The sequence below is a fragment of the Thunnus maccoyii genome, chromosome 6 (assembly GCF_910596095.1).
Source record: "Thunnus maccoyii chromosome 6, fThuMac1.1, whole genome shotgun sequence".
NCBI lineage: Eukaryota > Metazoa > Chordata > Actinopteri > Scombriformes > Scombridae > Thunnus > Thunnus maccoyii.
In genome coordinates, this window is record NC_056538.1 from 3,237,524 (window position 1) to 3,253,820 (window position 16,297).

Here is a 16,297-nt window from a genome sequence, read left to right on the forward strand (position 1 = left end):
CACCTGTTCCTAATAGACAATGTGTATTGTATTAATCTTTGAACAGTTAATAACAGGTGTTGACTAAATTTGCATAGTGTTGCTACTGTCATTCTTACTGGGAAGACTTGTGCTGAAAAGAATTACCTGTGTAATGTGGGAAACGCTTTGGTCCAACAAGTTTGGGTCCAAATTGCTCCTGTCAGAGCAACCAACTGTGGCTGAACATCTTTGACACTGAGCATCAAAGACAGAAATCCAGCTGATCTGATTGAAGAACACACATCTCCAGTTCATAACAGAGACATCAGACAAACTGCAGCTTAATACCAGAGGAGAGTTTTTCCTAACCACTACATGGACAGTAAAAGTCTAAGCCTTTTAGCACTGTTGCAGACTGGAAGGAAGTCTTGTTTACAGGTGAGTCAAACTTTGAATTTCACAGCCGTAATGGGAGACCCACATAACAGGCTAGTGCAACGGTGCATGAAACAGGTTGATGCAATTGTGCATAAAACCTGCAGTCAAACACAGCGGTGGGAATGTTCAGGTGTGGAAATGTTTTGCCTATTTTCCCAGGATGAACTACTCCCTAACTAAAGAAAAGCTCCCGCCTGTGGAGCATCATCTCTTATAATTTAGAGTTGGAGGAGGATTCATTTGATCCTAAACATACTGTAGATCGAAGCTCTGCCAGGTCTGTTCCAATTCCAAGGAAGATCAACAAGCACTGAGCTGCATGGCTTTCCATTCAGACCTCAACCCCAATAACCTCTTTATGAAAGTCTGAAAAGGGAAAAAGTCTCTCAGATTTCTAAAAGATAACTTCAGAATTGATGCCAAGTAGAGTGTATGACGTGATTAATGCAAAGTAGACATGCACAAGACTAAAAGTAGGACTTTTTTGTGAATACTAACTTTCACCCTCCTAATGTTAGTAAAAAGTTATGTCATCCTGTTGGAGAGAAACCATAAGACCAAACTTTTTTTTTTTTTTCTTCAGAGGACAGGCTGGATGGGTTAAAGTTCTGAACCCTGCAGTATAAGTGCCTATTTGCACGCACTCTTGGTTGCTCCCCAGCATACATTGCAGCATGATTTTGAATAAATATAACATGTAAGTGCAGCACATAAAGACTATGTGTCATGGTACATCCTCCTATGACCTGTTACTCTCAAGACAAATTACAAACTGAAAAATGTCGAACGGAAAGGCCGTAAATCAGAGCAAAGCCAAACACTGCGGGTCTGCTAATGAAGTGGCTGGAGAGGGCCACGCCGGGCGACCTTCGTCTTGTCACTCATTACAGCTGAAGGAAATGACGAAGGATCGCGTGGAAACAGACGCCTTTCACTTGTCCCAGATCAAACAGCAACAAGCCTGCAGCCATCACTCTTCAACCCCAAATCACAAACATAGTACAAGCCTGCTGCAAGTCCAGGCCTTTTACAAAAGTGGGCTTTTGATCACAGCCGAGTCATCGAGGACGTGTTTAAAGAGGACAGCAAGAGGAACTATGTGGGATCTGTGCGTCTGACCCTGGAGAAATCATTTGCTCTGATGGCACTGAGAGCCCTGGCCTCCGCACACTGGGCTGACATGGAGATGAACACAGAAGATTAGCAAAGACTAACAGTCTCTGTCATGATGAACGGACGCCTGGGCCTAGTCAAAACGCTGAGACTAAACTCGCCAGCTCTTCTAAAAACATACAATCCTCCCAACACTTGTCCAAGCTCAGACGCATGTAAAATACACCCACGCCTGCTTAGATAAACTCTGAGCCGCTCCGCAGACATCCAGTGTACTCAGACTGGAGTTTGACTGATGTGGCTTCTTCTTTAGAAACAAAGACAGTGTACAGTATTTATAAGTGTTGTTTATTACTACATGACATGTCACCCAGTTGTAAACATGCTGATTTGGGAATTACCTTGAGAGATTTTAGAAACAGTGTGTGATGTTAGGGAAAGAAAAGCTGCAGCCATGGTCTTACTCTGCTTCACCAGGCTGCTGATAGTCTGTATTTTGGGTTGAAAATGCCTTTAATCACATATAATACTTTTCATTGCCTTTATATTTTAAAAACCTGTAAAGCAACATTTAGACCACGAGACACTGAGAATCTTCACTAAAATCCAAAGTACTGATGTTCTTTTATGTTATTTTAGGGTTAGTGAGGGTACACTATTATAATATTGTGGAAAAGAGTTTTAGTTCAGTCATTGTTTGATTCAAGATGTATTTGACTTTTGGATTTGTAATGACATCTGCAGAAATGACATTTGGAGTGATGTTTGTTGATATCCTCCTCAGCCTTCAATGATTAACTTATTCAACTAACCTATTCATATAATACATTTATTTAAAGCTACTACAATCAATATTTCAGTATTAACAATGGATTGAATGACTACATAGAATATAAAAGGTGTTGCTCAATGTGACGGACCTATATAGAATTATTACTCAACTCTGCAGTTCTCCTCAACTCAATGGAGCATTTTAGTGTCTGTTTTGGTTCAGTCTCCAGCAGCAGCAGGCAGCTGTTTTCAGCTAAAGGCTCTGGCAAAGCCACTGTACACTACCTGTCCAGCACCAAACAAACAAAGTTAGAAGCTAGCTTGTGAACTTTTTAAAATTTGAATTCAGGTTCCTTAATTTAAAACATCTGCCATGATGGACTTTCTGTCACTGAGTTGACAATGCCTCAAACAGCTCTGTGCCTGCCAGGATGAAACAGATCGTTTGCATAAAGATGCATCTGTATGGAGTAAAGTGATGTTCTGAACCTTCAGTCCTGCGTAGAGGCTCGAAACACCTCATCCACAAATGTTTCCTCTGACTTAATTCATGAAAACTGACAGAGAGGGAAAAACTGGAGCACAATATTTCTGATTCATTCAGAAGACAATTTAATAATTTAACAATTTAATAATAAGTTGTCTTTAATTTAGACAACTTATTTGTTCAAACAGTCTGTGGTTCATACTCACCTAAACTCAGTGAATGTACAAATGCACAATTCTGACTCAATACCATGCACCAACAGCCAAAATCCTGCATGAGGGCAATAGTCCTCAGAACTGTGTGCCATGTGCCAAACCATATGAAGGAAATCACCTGTGGAAACTAAACCTCCAAACAAAAAGAGGCAAACATAACAAAACAAAATGAAAAAGCTGCAAGCAGTAATTCAGGAGCCAAGCAGAGTACAGTGCACACAGGTTCAGTAAGAACCTGATATAACTACCTTTGACCCAGCCAAAAGCACCAAATGAGTGTTCCTGACAGAAAGTTCAAACTATTTGTTCGCTACTGTAAAGACTCATCTTCCACTCACTATGAATAAAGCAAACACTGGATGCACAATACCCTGGTAAAAAATTACTACGGCTTCAGAGTTGTGATCTTAATATAGTAAGTCATGTTTAAGGATTTATATCATGCCACAAGCCAGACTGTATATTTGGAATGTTCTAATGTAATGAGAGGAAACAGGATAAATGATACTAATACAATTAAACCCATAATATAATGGCTTTGAAGACAACTTACATGAAAGTATTTCACTGTGGAACGTCCATTAAGCCTTTGTGTTTGCATCTTCAAATCAAGTTTGACATCTTACATCTTACCCAGTTCTTCAAGCCACAGACAAATGTGAATAGCCATTCTAAAAAGACGCTTCCTTTCACATGTAATGATCAACTTAAAAGAAACAACAATGTGGTTAGATAACATCACAAACAAAACTAACAAAGCGTAAAAAACTCAATTAGGCTGAAACCAGCCAGACTGTATTTTCTTGTCTTGTGGTGATTTGGGTATGCTAGAAGACGATCTTGACAGAGACCTGATGGTGGTGCAAGAGGGATTGTTGGAGGGTTTCACAGAGGAACACAGAGTGCTTGTGTATCTGCTGATCACTTCCAATCATGATTAGGCAAAGCTCTCTGGAGAATTAACTCGCTTCATGTGTAGTAGCTACAAAAATTAATTTGCATGTCACAGCTGATCACTGTTGAGTATCATAATTACTATGAACTCAAGCATTGACTCACAGTGGCTTTTCCAAAGAGATGATGAATCAAAGGAAGAATAATGTCAACATGTGGGTTAAAAGCAGTGTACAGTACATAGCCATGTATTGAATCAATAGTTGTTTGCAGCACTAGGAGATTTGTATGCTTGGTGGTAGTATTGTATATGTCACTGATTAACACTTACTTTACATGTACATACTTACATATACTTACTGTGTGAGAAATACAAAGCAGAATATTTTTGGAAGCAATCATGTAAATAATTCTGTTTAAAAATTCTACCCAGAAAGCTACGAAATATGCTATTACCAAGAAGTACACACTATAGCTAACTAGGCTATAGAACCAGGTTCATTCTTTTGTTCTTTTTGACAAGCCATAATTTATACTATTACACTGTAGTTATGTGTGTAACATGAGTTAGTCAGTAATACAGAAGAGATTTCTGAGCATTAGACTCTGAGAGATGCTACAGTGTTGCAAAGTACAGTGTTTATACTGCCAAAAAATCATACAATATGTTCATTCTGTACAACATTCGACATCTTCTATCCATTGACCCTTGATTTGAATAAGAAAAACTCCTTATTTTTTAAAATCTCCTCCAGGATGGACAGACTTACAATAGGTGTTGTATGTGAAGAGTAGATGGAAGTAATGTAATATCATCCTTATATATTTGAGGGAAAGTGATGGGAGATTTACAGAATTATACTCTCCAACACAAACTGAACTCTGTGAATGCACCTACATAATAAGAGTCAGATAAAGAAATCCATATTGATATCATCAGTGCAGGAAGTTTCTCTCTTCTATCCAAAATTCACAGGGTTTCTTCTTCTTGAGAACAAAGGACGAACATAAGGTTTAAAAAAAAGTCTTTGGAAACACATTTTAGATGACTGCTGACAAGTCACTCACACCCAATAAAAACAGAGATATAGTGAAGTGTAACAAGACAAATGGCTGCCCGGCTTTTACCGCCAGAGTCAAACTGGCAAAGTAGAGCTGAGAAGATGGGAACAAAAACTAGCCCCTAAAACCCCGAGTCCCATTTAACTTTAATGAGTCGAACCAAACAATGAAAACAAATTCAGACAAGATTGTCCTTGTCGCAAGTGTCTGTATTTTATGACTTTGTCACAGGCAAAGATACACTGCTGTTTTACATTTAGCTCAGAGACGGTTACAGTGACGAAGGTCCAACGACAGGGGGAGTTTTAGGAACGCCACAACCTGACTGTCTCAGAAAAGAAACCAGAGACACAAAAGAAGTGAAACAAAAATGTATTAGCTACATGGATTCGAGATTACTTGAGTTTTACATTAATGGCACCTGTTTATCAGAAGTGACGAACACTTTAGCGTCTCAGGTTTATGAATTCTCTGCACTTCCAACTGGCTCCATTTCCTCCTGACTCAGGTCGCTGGTTTAATAAGTGCGAGTCAAATAAGAGCCAGCCATCTCAGATCTACATCTGCTATTAGAAAACCACATAAAAGGCTGCAGAGAGAGTCCAAATGTATCACTTCCACATTCTGTGCACATGGCAAAGCCATTTCTTCAGTGAAGCACAGCTACAATTCAGACTGTAGTTTGGAATAGTGATGATTTGGACGTAGGAAGATGGCGATGAGGGATTTCGGAGGTTCCGTCATGGGAGGTCTGAGCAACAACTTCCACTGGGCTCAGGCTTGTGAAGTCAGCAGGATAACCAGGTCCCATGTCTGCCCTGTCACATGTTTGGGGATCAGAGGAACTGGAGGAGCTGGAGTGTGTATGTGAGTGTAACTAAGACTATGGGTTTGACCAGATCTTGAACCGAGCAGCACATGATGCCTACATACCGCCAGCCAGGCTGCTTCTAAAGTCCAACTGAAATCAGCAATTGACCCTGACACTAATATCATCAAGCTGCGCTCCAAATTAAATGGTCACAGTGCAAACATGGCGCCCACTTCAAAGAATCCAGGGGCTTACCTCTGAAAAACAAAGGGCATGACACTGTTTAAATACGAGCACTGGGGAACTAGTGAGAGGCCAGAGCTTATGAGGTGCAGCAGAGAGAAAGAGGCCAGATAAACAGGAGCACTTTTATAGAAGCTGTAACCCTGCTAGTCTGCTTTTTGAAAGTTTAATACACTTTCATGCTACAAGACCAAAACACTTTGCTGCTTCAGCATGATTTATCTTAATTCATTCAGGGATTAAAAAAAAAAAAACATTTACATCCACTTTAAGATATAACAAAACACCACAAAAATATTAAGCTGAGCCTCAGTGGAGCAGGGTGCTGCAAAAATGTTCAGTCTCGTGGTTTGACACACTGTCACTCATTCATTGCCTTACTATTTGTCACTCAAACAATGAGCAAACATCCTCATTATATACTGTGTGCGTTTGAACAGGCAAAGTGAATCAAACTCCACATACAGTATTTTATAAGGACAATGCCACATGAGTTTGCAAAGGTCATAAATTTTCAAAGCTAGCTCCTGCACGTGGTCCTAACTATCTGGAGCTGCAGCCATAGCATGTTATAAAGTCATTGTTCAGTGTTGTTACGAGAAATGCATCTTTCTGTATTTTTGCCATTTTTTTCATCATTATATGTAAGAAAAATGTAGAATATGGGGAATCAGCTATGGTGCTTAAAAATTGCTTTAAAGTTTAGTAATACCCCGATCCAAAACATTAACTTAAATGGTAACTACTACTAACTTTAACCCTAAAGATTAACCCCAAAAACATATTTTGTATAAAGGCAATGTTGCTGTTATTTGACGAAAATAGCAATTATTTGTATTGTTATAAAAAACAGGGATGTCACGTTTTCTGGGATATCTGTCCATCCATCACTTTTCTAAACTGCTTCTTCAGAGTCATAGAGACACAACACAACAACACACACTGGGTGACAGGCTCGTTACAATCTGGACAGGTCTTCTGTGTAGCAGGGATTTTTGTAGGATATGGTACAAACAACAAGAACAAAAAAAGTTTTTTTTCTGAGTTAACAACTGCTGCAGGGCTGTTGTGAGGATTTTGGGAGATGACATTATTTTTATTTATATATATTTTTTATTATATTAGAAGTACATTTATCTCTCTAATCTGTCTACATTATGGTCTGTTGGTGGTGGGATGATGATATTTCAAAACATTCCCAACAGTGCCAGAAATATAATTCTGGGGAACAAATCAATCTTTTGATTTAATTATTTGAAGTTGCTTGTTTTGCCTACCTAATGGGGGCAAAATCCACAATCCTTGTTTTGCACAAAAATATACTCCAAAGATGATGTTGATATGATGTGTCAGCTGTCTGAGTTTCAAATCAAGTGGATATCTCCAAAGTTATATTCCCTCTTTTTTGTTACTTTCTATCCAGTCAATAGGTCAATAAAACTGTCCATGTAAATACAAAGTGAATATTTACATTTATACTAAAAAAAACTGTTACTTGATTTGACTAAATCAGACTGCTGAAGCCTCATATTAGCTTCAGATAATGCATACTTACATTCAATACATTCTTGCACAGAACGTGGACTGTGGATTTTGTCCCATTTATGTCATTAGGAAGACATCTTTTAATGGCCAGTATGACCAGAAGAAATTGTTACAGCAAGCAAAACTTCTTTCAGTGCCTGTATAGGTACCAGACTATTGTTTTGAGACAGACTTGAAATACTGTGAAGCTATCCTTTAACGTGTGGCTGAGTGACTCAGAAATTGTTTCTCCTCAGAAACAACAGGAAAAGACAGGATCTGAAAAGTCTGGATGAATCATCTTTTGGAATAAACCAAGTACTACAACAGCCACACCTTATTCCACACTTTTAACTCCCCACTTCCTTCCACACACACATAAATATACACAGTTATGACTCATCAGAAATGTAGATATCTATAATTGTACATTTCTGCTGGTTATTACAGATACATAATTGTTAATCATGATTGCAAATGCACAATGAAACCATTCTGTCTAGTCGAAGCTGAACTGTAGATATCTAGAAGTAGTAGTCTGACCTCTAAGAAGTTAAACGAATCACCAGTGCCACTGCCTCGTGACCTCTGCAGCTTCATCACTTCACACATGCTAACAGTGTTTGGGAAAGTGCAGCAGTGTGACTGTGGCTGGTGATGGAAAGAGGGAGGACGTTGACTCAGTGTGAGTTAGTTCTCCCTTATGTGTGATGGAGCACGGTGGCTCCAGCCCTCACTGTTTGCTCTGAGCTGTAGGTTAACTGCTCTGCGGTGGATACTCACACACATTAATGTTGTGTATGTAAGCAGAGCTGATCTGTGCCAACACTGACGATGAATAGTCTCAAACATTAAGAGGGTTGGATTTTAGGAATTTCAGTAGATTTAGTGTTCTTATGACTTAGGGGACATGGGACAGGTCTAAAAAAGGTTGACAAATATTTATTTGTCGGTATGTGAGTAAATGATTTTAGGGAAATCAACAGTTGATCATTAATAATAAATCATATGATTAATTCAAAACAAGTGAGCTGTATATTTCACATAGCTGCCACTTGAGGCATAGGCAGCTTAAATGTAGATATTTCCCCACAGTGCCGAAGGAAACACCCAGCCAACTTCTAAATGTGTCAAACCAATGTTTGTGCCTACATTTAAATGCCTTTGCGGAAACCCAAACTGCTGCTCTTCCATTAATTGGCCACAGAGGATTTAGGGTTCGATCTAATGTGACCACATAGCTTATTTCCTTCACATAATGAAGACGTACTCTGTGACATATTCAAAACAACACCACAACACATCACATGAAGCTCAGGTCAAAACAAATTTAAAAAATAGCAACCATCTCTTTAATGAGCTAATCATTTCCTAGAAGTCAAGATGAACTGAATCACCCTTTCAGGAATTCCAAGATTAAAACTTTTTCACAAGTTTTTGAGAAAGTTAAGTTAAACATCCAAGCGCAACATCAAACTTTCTATGAATGCAAAATCTTCCAAATATATCCAAGACTTCTGGTTGGAGTTCAATGAGCGACTGAAATCAAAAGCTTCTCATGCTGCATCAAAGTTTGAAAAAACAACTCAAGGTCCACTTACTAGCTTGTTTTGGAGATTTCAACTGTATAACACCATCTTGGAAGCAAATAAGAAGCGCAAAAAGAGCTAACAGCTACTGAGCTAGCATGTCAACAAATCCATCTCCATCATGTGTGATATAGTTGAAAGCCCTGGAAAAAGGCTAGAAAAATACTAGACTTTGAGTTGGGATTATTTTGTTAAATGAAAGTTATGGTCTACTCTGTCCAATGAGTTAAATTAAGAGTCGGTGGGAAAACTCATGATGTTATAAAAGCAGCATTAATTGACCGCTCACAAAGAAAATGTGATCTTAAAATTTTCTTATCATTCTTTTAATATTAGGACTGTCCAGCTCTACACAGTGATACAAAAATTAAATGGTGAGCCAGAGATCGCCTTTTTAACCAACTGATGGAGCTAATGTCAACTTTAATTAATTATTTCAGTCAGCAAAATTGACTGTTGCTGGATAGAAAGGTGAAGCCTGCTTTCATCTACCTCTGTCTAAAATCAAGGATTCATTGTTTCAGAAATTACATCAGTTTTGATATGCCACGGCTGCTTGGCGGCAGCAGAACAACCAGTAAGCATAACATCGTCCTATTATCACCATACAATGGTGTTATGGTGAATGCGTTAATCACCCAACGAATATCATTTCAATATCCACACTCCTTTTAGCTCTGTTTTGCTCTCTACCAACTCCTGAGGGAAATATGTGCCTCACTAGTGGCTAACTGCTCCACAATGTTCACCAGCCAGACGCTAACTTTGTCTGCAGTTTGTTGCTGAGCAGGTAGTGTAAAGTGGCTTTATCTGAGCTTTCTTATAGAAAACAGTTGTTTGCTGCAGCTGAAAACAAGGTTGATGAGAGCAGTTGGAGTGAACAAAGTAAACAGTAAAGTTGCAGGCAGGAAATTCAAAACAATGCGCTGAAAGAGGCTAAAACACTGTGTGTAGAGTTGAGGGGAAGTGTAGAGTTGGGTGATAATCCTCTGTGGGTTTATCACTACGAGAGAATCCTTACACATTATACATAGTCATTTGATCCATTATTTATATAAAAATACTGATTTGTGCAGCGTTAAAGTGGGAAAAGGTGGGATGATCGAGCAGATAATAAATCCAAATATTCAAAAAGACATGATGTTCAGAACAACTCCATCCAAATACGTGCTAAAGCGTGCTTGAGCAATGTGCTGGAGGTCAGCCATGAACAATAATAAACTGGAGGCCTGAGGAGGGGAACCGAAACACAAATCTCCACCTTGTCTGTGACGTATTGTGGCCACTTAAGGCTCAACATTGGCCAGGGGAAGTGAAAATGACCAATCAGTGATTAGAAATGAAGCAGTGTGGAGAATGAAGAGGGGGGAGGGGGCTGACACTGTATCCAGCTAATAAGAACAGAGCCTCAGCCTCCGCCATTTTGACTGTAGAAGAAATGAGGAGGCCTAGAACAGATGGAGAGAGAAATGTGGCGGCGTGCATTAGTCAGACCCTCCTTCCCCACCTTCTGCCAATTACACAAGAAAATGTTTTGCCATGGAGACAGAAAGGCCAGACCCCCACCACTGTAAATCTGACACCCTCTCACTCCTTCAACCACGACACCAACAGCAGCCGCGCTTCAAGTAAGAGTGAAATCGAAGCAGTTTACCCGCTGCATGACTTTGAAGATGAACCACGTTTTCAGGTTGACAATCAGCGAGGTGTCCGAGACACATGGCCTAAAACACTGATAATACACAAGGAGGTGAAAAGGAAGGAAATTTCACCAACCAACATCTCCAACTGGACATAGCCACCGACTTGGGAGTAAAATGTAAGGACAGCAAAAACAGTGTATGTATGAATGTTTGAATCATTCATTCAGAATATGGTGGAGGCTTGTTTTCAGCAATGCAAAATGCAGATTCACAATCTGAAAATAGTCTGATCCCAGTGTCCTGAAGCCGAATAATGACCTGGTTTTCAACTCTGGATGATATAATAACAACAGGCGAGTGTACAAAACAATTCGGTGCAGACTCTCAGGCAGATCTTGATGTAATATTATAATAGAACAAATTCTAGGAGAATGAATATTTTTTTTTAGATTGAATATTTTGAGTGAAACACCATCTGCACTTTGTTCCCCTATCATTAAAAAATACTGAATTTGAAATGAGGTATTTATGTGTTTCATAAACAGTCATCTTAAAATTTGCATTCAATTAGAGAAGTGGGCCATGAGAAACAAACAGGAAGTTGCTGATTTTCTTTGCATGTCAACATTATCTTGTGAAAACAATGTATCTCCAAAACAAACAAGTATTCAAAACAACAGCTTGGTGACAACGCATTTTTTAGATAATCTGATGGGTTTTAAGTGGTTTGTTTAGTTTTAGAAGTAGGATCATTTTCTCAGTGCATAAAGGAACACTTAATCCTTCAGTTTATTCCAAAGAAATTCCAAATCACTACATTTGAAGATACATGGCTTTTAGTGGATATTGTTGTTTTGCACGTTTTTGGTATAAATAATATATTTATGTGAGAAGAACAGACTATTTACAGGAAACTATACCGATGTTCCTAAATATAGTACTCATGTGGAACACAAGCAAGATGTTTTAGTTTAAAACATCAGATATATAAATATATAATATTTAATATAGAATGTAATACACCTTCAGAGTTAATCCTGATTTCAGATGCATGAACACTGTTTTTGCAGCCTAAAAGCCAATGAGAATATTAAGAATTATCATGAGGGTTATATGATAAATATGGGTACAATGTATAAAAGAAGGATTTCAAAAAAAATTCAGAGAACTAGAGTTGAGTTTTGTGGTATTTGTCTCCTTTCTAGTGATTACTAAATGGAAGTCATATTTCCCAGTCCGACACTGGTGTCAGACTGCCTGCAGCTGAAACCTCCTCCTGCTCCAACCACGTGACGGTGGGAGTGTGTGGAGGTTCAATTCCCTTCCAGAACCCCAGCTCAATTCTACTGCTATAAAAAAAAATCTAACATTTTGATTGCAGCAGATACTTGCAGAGGTGCTGCATGGGTCTGGCACGGTGAGACTGCCGTTCCCCCAGTAGAGAGGAGACCGTGGCGTGAAGGAGCACAGAGGTCAGGCCGAGCAGGGAGCGAAAGCAGGAGGTATGATCCAAAAACTTCTCAGGATTTTATTAACTTGAAGTGCTTTTACTTGTGATTTTAAAAAGGTTGTTTTCGCTATGGAGTTTGTAGCATTTCTGCCAAGCTAAAGTCTGCCAAAAATGAAAAATAATAAAAGTTGATTTGGGTAAATTGGAGCATGAAACAGCTTGTTCTGACCCACTACTGCATGTTAATTCATGTTTGGGCAAACAGTCAGATCTCTGCAGGTTTTTTTTTTGCCTATAAATATCCACATAAAAGTCAACATGCTTTGGCCTTATGTGAATTAGGCCGCACATGTATGTACATATTAAATATACTGCATTTTAGGCTATCAATCTTGTTTTTCCCTCATGAACTGCCACATTCTCTGATAATAGTGGAGCTGGACGATATAAGGCCCCATAATTCTCCTAAATGTACAAAATGCTGAATTAACCACACTTTACAGGCTCTGAATGAGTTCAGGCTTTAGTATAATTGTGTTCTGGCTAATTGGACTGATGGTCTAATTGGCTCTGACGGAATAGGGGCGCTTACTGAGATAAATGCAGCCACATTATAATGAAGGCTTTTGTAGAGTTTCTGTGGTGTGGATAGACACCAGTGCACTCATCTAAACACTCCTCAGGCGTTATTTTACAGTCAATAGTTCCATCAACAAGGAAATGAAACTTGCAGCGTTAAAATGTTCAATAATAAAAATAGAAATGAGTGATTTATCGATTTATGATGGGAGCAAATTAAGCAGAGGATGTGATGTTTGGAGTGTAAGTGAGGCGGGGGTGAGAATGCGTGTGTAGTTTGAGGTTGGAGAATAAAGCAGCCAGGAGCAATTCAATCTCCACTTTTCAGCAGTTGGAGAAAGTCGGAGTTGAGCGTCTGTCAGCAGCGCTATCAGGCGGCGCGGAAAAGCAGCGGAGCAGAGCTGCAAACACACACACACACACACACACATACAGGCCGAATGACAAACGGTGGCCGTTCATTCGCTCATGTCACCAGCAGATATATAAGTCACACTGGCACCTGATTTATAGACGCGCTGCAGACTTATGCTTCATTTACTGCAAAACCACAAGCATATATTTCACCTCCAAATACAGAGCGGCCTACGCGTCAGTCATCCGCCAAGAGGCTGCATGTCTGCCTGCAGGATGATGACTACTACTACTACCACACACACACACACACACACACACACACACACACACACACACACACACACAAACACTTGGTGCTATTATTATTTTCAAGTGGTTTTTACATTCAGGCCTTTACGAGGCTGGAAAGATCAATAAAGGAACATTTAGAAACGCATTGTGATCTAAATGAGCCTTCACTCTAAAATAAGGGTTTTAGACATTTTAAAGAAGCCTCCAATATACCTTAATCAGACTGTTCTTTGAGTTGTTCTGCTCCTAGGCTACATAGATACCTGTGGTTAGAAAAAGAGAAAAAATGTTTGACGTTTTCTTCGACTATAAATGGTTCCAAGTCGGGTCATAACGACTCAAAGACGCATGACTGATCAAAATAAAAAGTTTAATCGTGACAAGTACTTCAGGGTCGTTAATACGGCTGGTTTGGAACGTGTCATTCATTGTTAGTAACAAGTTAATAACAACGTGGTTGTGCCAAATAAACGCAGGATGGATTGTGAAGATGCCAAAAATAGTTCCATAAAACTTTTAGGCACATGAGGCTCTTTATTGTAAGAAAACAGCGGCCTGCTTGTTTGCAAAAAACCCACTAGAAGACTCATTTGTAAATAATAAAGTCTGTTAGTCTATTAGTTGTAGGCTCATTACTACATCATTTATTGAGGCCTAGTAATTGTCATCCTACAGAGTACTGCATTTATTTTATATACTGACAAAGATTATTTTTCAAATGCATTTACTGAAATATGCGGTTAGACAGAAGCAAAGTATTTCTTTAGACAGATCACAGAGTGTTTTAGAGGTACAGATTATTATTTGATTTAATATTTAAAATGAACTGGTGCACCAGTCATTTTATTGAGATATTGCTGCAGGGGTAGACTATTTCTTTAGAAAGATTACAGCGTGTTTTCCAGGTAGATTAATATTGCAAAGAATAAGTCGTGATCGATGAAGGATGATCGTCATTTTTTGAGGCAAATGAACGGAGTTATCTTCTTTTGTGAAGTAGGCCTGGGTTATTTTATCAAGATAAAATACTTTTTCATCAGTGGCTGGTTATTGATTGCTGCAGATAATGTTTTGCATTATAGCCTCCATCTGCTCCATTTAACAGTGAGCAGTGTGTCAGCAGTAGTGTAGGTGGATGAAAGGCATTCTGAGGTGTAGTCCAGCCTGTTGACCTCAAGTAATGATGTGGAGACGGTTCACCTCACAGCGGCTTCATATTGACTGGCACATGTAGAATAACTATCAAACAGTACCAAAAAAAAGCCTCCAAAAAGAAGATTAAATGAAAATAAAAATAAAAAAATTAATTGCACAAGTGCATGTTGATGGCTGAGTGCTTGAGACAACATGTGGCTGGTGGTGCAGTTGGATGTTGGGAGTGTTAACGTGCAGTGTGTGGATGTTGGGGAGCAGATAGCCTACCGAGGCTCAGAGTAGACACAGTCCGCCTGGGAGGCTCTGCTGCCCGGCCGCAGCGTCAGGGCCAGACCGGTGAGAGACCAGAGGGAAAAATCATTCTCTCCTGCTGCTTTCACACATCAAGGGGCTGAGCAACTGTGTGTATGCTGTGTGAGTGTATGTGTGTGTGTGTGGGTGTATGTGTATGTGTGTGTGTGTGTGTGTGTGTGTGTGTGTGATTCCAAGAAAACACCCCACTGAGTTCCCCCTCAGAGCTCAGAGCACACTGCACAGGCGCAGAAGGCAGCTCAGTGCTGGAGAAGCTGAAAGGCACTAAGGCAGCCGAACCGACCGACGCACCGACACTTCCCAGCGGACCGCCGCCGCTGCAGCCTCCAGAGTACCGCCGGAAAACAGGCGTTTTCTGGAAACACGTGCGGCCGCTGTGGGAAGGGGAACACCCCGCTGTTTACAGACTGAAGCCTGAGCTGCGGTGCACAGGGATGGATTTAAGCAGATGATAGCTGACTGCATGAGGTACAGTAGAGACACGTCTGTGCGGCTGATTAGCACGGTGTAAATTGATTATCTGCTGATTATCTGCTTGCTTGTAAACAGCGCTGTGTGTTTAAGGCGGCTGTGTTAAGGAGAGAGGAGGGCTTTAAAATAGAGTCATCATGTGTGAGGAAAATCAGCCGCGATGATTAGACCACTGCACGACTATCTGATCTACAAGATTTTAATCTGACAGTTACGGTGGAAAGAAAGTGATAAATGAGTGTGAAGCAGAAATCAACTAGTGGTTCAGAAAACGATAAAACAACGAGCTACTGAAACATTTTACAAAACAGCTTTTTTGTCAGTTGAATTTTTTGAACGTTTTTATCGTGATCAAATAATGTTAAAATGTTTGCAGAAGTTACAGATTTGTGTTATATTTGATTATAACCAATTTAATACAACTACTATTATTTTACTTTTTTTTTATAACAAATAAATAATAATAATTCTTATTATTGATGTTAAAATAATACCAGCAATGAAACAACAGGTAAGGTTATTTTTTATTTAATTGCTTAAATATTATACTTGCTTGGCAGCTGTTGGTAGTTACTGGCAGGTGAACATAATGAAGTAACGGCGTGGATATTTTTAAAATATATTTTTTTTAAATTCTTGTTTTATTTTTATTTTTATTTTTATACGCAGAATGGTGTTGAAGGCTTTCTCTTTCTCTTAAATATTCTAAAGTACTAAAGTACAAGATACGGGGTTTTTTTCCTTATGGAATAATAAGAGAAAAAAAACTTGACAGACTGAAGTTACTGTGGGAATGTCTTGACAGTGAGCATCAGAGTTTGTGCTGTTGTTAGATGAAGATTAGATCAGACACCTGCTTTCATCTGTTTCTTCAAGTCATTTTCCCGTGAATCAGTGTTTCAACAGGCTGCAGATCAATAAGTAGTGTCTG

At 39.3% G+C, this 16,297-nt stretch overlaps 1 protein-coding gene across 1 annotated transcript in view; it reads left to right on the forward strand.

Annotated features, from left to right (window-relative positions):
• The first annotated feature begins 14,845 nt into the window (after positions 1-14,845).
• Positions 14,846-16,297, forward strand: part of tbx4 (T-box transcription factor 4) — a 29,748-nt gene continuing 28,296 nt past the window's right edge. The window contains exon 1 of the mRNA XM_042414967.1: positions 14,846-15,363. The gene's annotated coding sequence lies outside the window, so the exon portion shown is untranslated. The remainder of the gene's footprint in view (positions 15,364-16,297) is intronic.